Genomic DNA, 6,723 nt, shown 5'->3' with positions numbered 1-6,723 from the left:
TGAGAGGATATCTAATTCAACAAAACTCAATAAGAAATAGGAAAAAAAATCAAGAAATGAACGAGATTAAAATGGAGATAGAGAAAAAAGAAAAAGAGCTAAAGGAAAAACCAGATAACAATACAACTAGAAGGGAATTAGACCTCCTAAAACATAAAAAGCACAGTCTAGAGATGGATCAAATGGCAAAACAATTAAAATATATAAAACAGGACTTCTTCGAGAATGCAAACAAAATAGGAAAATGGCTAGCAAGGAAGATAAGAAAGAAGAAACAAGCCCAACAGATAGTAAAGATTAAACAGGGTCCCAAAATACTTACAAAGGAAAATGAAATTATGGAGGAATTTATGAAATTTTATAAACAATTGTATAAGAAGGAGAATATAGACAAAGGAAATATTGGGAAATTTCTGAGTAAGCTAAAATTGGAGAAAATAAATGATGAACAAAGACTTAGTCTGAATAAAGAAATAACAACGGAAGAAATTGAAAAAGCTATTAAAAACCTACATAACAATAAATCGCCGGGCCCAGATGGGTATACGGCCGTACTATATAAAACATTGCAGGAGGAACTAATTCCTGTTCTTAGAAGAATAATGAATAAAGCATTAATGAACGAAGAATTACCGGAATCTTGGAAACAAGGGGAGATCATACTAATCCAGAAAGAGAACACAAACCCAGAGGAGATTAAGAACTACCGTCCAATTACACTACTAAATACTGACTATAAAATCTTCGCAAGTATCTTGGCAAATAGATTTAAAGGCTTCCTAAAAGAATGGGTAAAAGATGACCAAAATGGTTTTTTACCAAATAGAAGCATTAAAGATAATATGAGGGTGATCCTAGACACGCTGGAATTTTATGAGACCCATCATCAGAGAGAATTAGCTCTGCTATCAATCGACGCGGAGAAGGCTTTCGATAAGGTAAATTGGGAATTCTTCAAAGCACTCTTCAAAGAAATAGATATTGGGCACCAGTTCCAGAACGCAATAAATGCTATTTATGGAAATCAGAGAGCAAGACTAATAATTAATAATAACCCATCCCAAGAAATAACTATTGAGAAGGGAACACGACAGGGATGCCCCCTGTCACCATTAATTTTCATTTTTGCCCTAGAAACTTTGTTAAAAAACATAAGAGAAGATCCGGAACTAGTGGGGCTAAAAATTAACAAACAAGAATTTAAAATAAAAGCATATGCGGACGACGTTATATGCATTGTTGAAAATCCGAGGAAAAACATAACTAAATGGCTCTCCAAAATTGAGGAATATGGAGAAATAGCGGGATTTAAAATAAACAAAACAAAAAGCAAGATACTGACCAAAAATATATCAAAGAAAAACCAAGAAAGTTTGGAAGAATTGTCAAACATAAAGATTGTAGGGAAAATTAAATATCTAGGCATTTGGATTACATCAAGGAATATGCATTTGTTAAAGAACAACTATGGGGAAAGATGGAAAGGAATAAGCAAAGATTTAAAAAACTGGAGACATCTAAATCTATCCTTATTAGGACGGATAGCGGCAGTAAAAATGAATATTCTTCCCAAAATGCTTTTTCTTTTCCAAAATCTACCAATAATAAGAAACGAAAAAATCTTTAAGGATTGGAAAAAAGAAATAATGAAATTTATTTGGAATAACAAAAGACCTAGAATAAAATATACAATAATGATAGATTCAAAAAAGAGGGGAGGATTTGGCCTCCCTGACTTGAAATTATACTATGAATCGTGCGCTTTAATGTGGATTAAAGACTGGGCAAATCTTAAAAACGAAAAAACACTTCTATTGGAAGGGTTCGACCTCTACAAAGGCTGGCACTCATACCTATGGTATGACAGGGCAAAGCGGGAGAAGAATTTTGGAAACCATTTCATTCGCTCCTCACTCCTCAAAGTTTGGATGAAATACAAAAGGTTACTACACATTAAAACACCTATGTGGGTTTCTCCTTTGGAGGCAAACCAAAGGAGGTTGTTGGGGTGGAATAAATGGCCAACTTATAATGACATCTTGATCAAAAAGGAGGAATCTTTTCAGATAAAATCACAAGAGGAAATAAGACAACGCTTTAACAACGTGTCTTGGTACCAATATAGACAAATTCAGGAATACTTCAATATAGATAAACAAATGGGATTTTCAGATAAAAGAGAATTTTGGGACGCTATTTTAACATCCGATAGGAAGGTGATCACCAGAGTGTATGAAAAATTGAACGAGTGGGCTACGCAAACAGAACAGATTAAAAACACAATGATCAGTTGGGCAAGGAATATCGGACGCCCGATCTATTTGAAGGAATGGGAGCAAATTTGGACCAAACGTTTAAAATATACATATGCAATAGATTTAAAAGAGAACTGGATTAAGATGCTGCATCGCTGGTACATTACCCCAAAAAAAATAGGTATAATGTACAAAAACGCAGACCAGAAATGTTGGAAATGTAAGCTGCAGGATGGCACCTTCTACCACATGTGGTGGTCGTGCGATAAAACCGCCACATTTTGGAGATTAGTGTATTAGTTACACATACTGAGTGTAAAAAAATACTTAAAACAGATTTTCCAATGAGACCTGAAATTTACTTATTAGGTATGTTCGATTTGGATTTTTTCAAAGATACAAATATAGATAAGTTATTCACCTTTTTAGCGACAGCGGCCAGATTGGTATTTGCCAAAGTTTGGAAACAAGAGACAATTCCTACTAAGGAAAGCTGGCTCGATAAAGTCATGGAAATAAGAAATATGGACAAATTGACTTACCTGATGAGGCAGAGTAACGGAAAAGGAATTAAAAAGACGGACTGGAGTATGGTTGATAACTACTTAAAAGAGGGAAATAAAACAAGATGCAGTGTTGCAGATAGATAGAGGAAACTGTAAGCGTTACATAAAAATTAAGATATATGAACAAATAAGACTTGGAGGAAAGAAAGAAGAATGGAAGTCAACAAATATATATGTTTTATTACTATTATTTTTATTTTTTTTATTTTTTATTTTTTTTATTTTTTTTTATTATTTTTTTTTCTGTTGTCTTTATCTTTGCTTTTTTGATATATTTTCCTTCTCTCTCTTTTACTTTCATGTATACTATGTTCTCACACTTTCGTTGTAAAGTTTCGAAAACCACAATAAAAAATTATTTAAAAAAAAAAATAGCAAGAATTCAATTTTAACTGTGAAGAATGAAGTTGCTATTCCTTTATGAAATGCTGGAACTTATCTAAATGCCACAGAACAAAAAAAATGCTCAGATTAGCCTTGCTTTATGTGTTTCTAATATTCAGAGAAGAACCTGGATTTTAGTAGCAATGATCATACAGTGTGACATGGCCATCTCCACCCAGATGCCTTTCAGGCACATTACTCTACAACTTGTACCATCTCTCAGCCGATGCAGCCAGATGTTGGCTCCAGATATTTCAGTCAAGGTAGATAGAACCAGAGCCCAAAATGTTACTTGTTGAATTACAGCTTCGAAAATCCCTAAACTAGATCCTGGCCAGTGGCAACAACTGTCAGTCAGGGAGCTATAATCTAAGAAGTAACTTTCCTAAGTTTAGCTTGGTACAAACACATGATGGTGTGGTGTATCCCACATAGAGTCACAGGGAGAGGTGGATAATAAATTCATCATCTTCATTATTATTATATAGACTGGATGTAACATATTTGGTTTCATTGGTGGGAAACTCAAAAGCTAACTTTATGTACAGAACATACTTCCAGGAATGAAAGCTACATTGCTATATTGGTAGAAAAATCTCACTTCATTCTTTCCTGGGGAAAACAGAAAATACGCTTGGCACATAGAAAATATTCCCAGAATGGATAGAGTACATTGCAGATGCTGACAGAAGTTCCAAAACTAGTATCTAAAAATATCATGACACTTTAATAAACTTTTAATTAATAAACTTTATTTGTATCCCTCTACTATCTCCCCGAAGGGACTCACAGGTGGCTTAGAAAGGCCCCACGAGATATAGCATACAATATAAAATGGTATATGAATATAAAACTATATATAAAAATATAGAAATTATTAATAAAAATAAATAACCACAGTCAACGCATAACAAGATAAAAATGGCACAATTTAAAAACACTGAACATCTACGGAAACTAGATGTCAACCATTCTTAATTAATGTGTCAAAGTGTCAGTCTCAGAAGTCTGCTTAAACATCCATGTTTTTCAAAGTCTTTCTATATAATGGAACTGATGGGTTTTGAAAAATCAGTATGACAAACATTCAAGATGGGTTTTTAGAATAGTCTGCTAACATAGATAGTTCTCAAATAACACCCAGTGAACTCAGTTTGTCCAGTAAGTCATGTGCAGATAAAGCAATTTTAAAGAAATCCTAAGGCGCCAAGTCCAACAGGGAAACATCGGGAGATGTGGGTGACTCCTGACTTAGCTGAGAGAGCAAGCAAAGGCTAAATATTAGAGCAGACATGGGCAAACTTCAGCCCTCCAGGTGTTTGGGTTTCCAACTCCCACAGCTCCTAACAGCCAGTAGGCTGTTAGGAATTGTGGGAGTTGAAGTCCAAAACACTTGCAGGGCCAGAGTTTGCCCATGCTTGTATTAGATGTAGCATAGTTTTTCTGTAAGAGGGGCATTGTGAAGTTGCATCTGAAAAGTAAAATGCACAGGAACAATGTTACTCATGCTCTCTTTCTTTCTTTGATGAGTAACATTTACTTTTGTACCATGCGCCCAAAATCCCCAAAAGCCAAGTTGGTCACTAGTAGAAAAAAGAACATTTCCAGGCTCTGAGTAGAGCTGAGGTTTGTTGACAAGCAAGATCACTATTCTTTGGCATGAGTAACACCATTGTTGCTCTGAAGAGAAGAAAATTCAAACTGTTGCCATATTAACTGGAACTTGGTTACGAAAAGGAGAAAACTTCCACCAACAATCCAAACAACCAGGAAATGCTGAGCTGTTTTTTCTTATGTTTAATTATTGTTTACATTTAAATAAATCCATCACGTGAAAACTTTGTTGGAACAAGTTTTTCCAATAACTGGCCTACCTCAGTTCATGTCTAGAAGGTTTGCAGCGTCTACATACAAATAATGTATGCTGAAATCCGCAGATTATCCAATGACTAGAAACAATATGGAAGTCTGGACTTCAGACTTCAGCCACACAAAAACACGGGAGCCAACATCTTCAGAGGTCATGTGAATTGGCTTTAAGACTTTCCCTAATAGAGCTTCTTCTTTAAACTTGAAGTCAGCCTTGGCGAGACTAGCCAACGCTGCCTTTCCTCATTCTGAAATAAACATTTTCAATCATAAAAATGTGGAAAGTCTAGGACTATGGCGCCTTTTTCCTCTGTGTCGTTGAGTTGCCTCCGTGAAGGGTTAATTCAGCCAGGCTCTTTTTGCTCCCGAGTTGTTTTTTAGGAATCAGAGATAATAGTTCTCTTGTTACAAACATGGCTTCTGGGCATTTGGTGATGCTTTCACTTTTTTCCTCTCTCCCTGTACCACAAAGACATCTTTTGTTCCCTCCTCCCTGTCTCCTCTCCTCCCTCCACCCTCCAGTTCCCGCCTCTTCCCCTTGGTGGCTGCCAACTGACGACGGAATGGCAAAAATTGACCAGAGCAGAGTCATGGCAAATATTTCTCTGGTTACGATCCAAGTGGGGGTCTTGTGGGCTTCTGCAATGGGAGCATCTCGGGAGCTGGTACAGTCATGTCTGAGACATATTGACTCATCCCAAGGTGGGCATAGAGGTCTTTCCCACAAAATGGCATGATTTCTAAGGAAAACAACAGCATTCAGAAATGATGGAGAATACAGAGCCAATATGGAGGGCAGCTGGCCCCCCATATTCATGGATTCTGTAGCTATGGATTCAACCATCCATGGCTTAAAAATATCCACACAGACAAATACTAAAGGACAGCCCTTGATTTTGCCATTTTATATGAGGGGCAAAATTTTAACATGCCATGTTATGTAATGACACTTGAGCATCCACAGATTTTGGTACCTACAAGTGGTACTGGAACCAAATCCCAGTGGATACCAAGGGAGCACAAAGTATTGGGTGTGTAGATGTAACACTAAATTCAGGTTTCTCCTAATCCATGATGGAGGGGAATTGTTTTGGCCAATATCACTGTTTCGCAAAATCTCTTTCACACCATGACAAGCAAGATCAAATGAAACAAATTATCCCAGCATACATTTTTCATATAACACTTGGGTGGACAATTGTTATGGATCTAGTGGTCCATTGATAGCTGTGTATTTTACAAATACAAAAGGAGGAAGACAAGTCCCTTCACAGGACTGGGCCTGCCATGAGGAATGGTGAAGCAGTTGCTGGCAAGATGCTGGAAAAGACAGCTGTGTATCATATGGTGTGTCCTACATCTCTTCAGTTATCTTGGTATTTCAAGTGAGAACATTACTCACCACTTTCTTTCTGTTGAAGGAAGAGAAACTGACATTTCAGCTAGCTTTTCTATATGGAATAAGATGAAGGTGTTATCGTCTTCAAAAAATTTTGAGCCAGCCATGCCCATCCACCAGCACCACATAAGTTCCTTCTTAAGCACAAATTGATTTCTAGCAACCCGCTTTCTCATTTTGGAGATTTGGTTTAGGTGTATCCTAATATCCCTCTTCTAAAATGGCAGGGGCGTATATCAACACTAACTCC

This window comes from Anolis carolinensis, chromosome 5, assembly GCF_035594765.1.
Source record: "Anolis carolinensis isolate JA03-04 chromosome 5, rAnoCar3.1.pri, whole genome shotgun sequence".
Taxonomy (NCBI): domain Eukaryota; kingdom Metazoa; phylum Chordata; class Lepidosauria; order Squamata; family Dactyloidae; genus Anolis; species Anolis carolinensis.
This window is presented reverse-complemented; position numbering follows the sequence as displayed.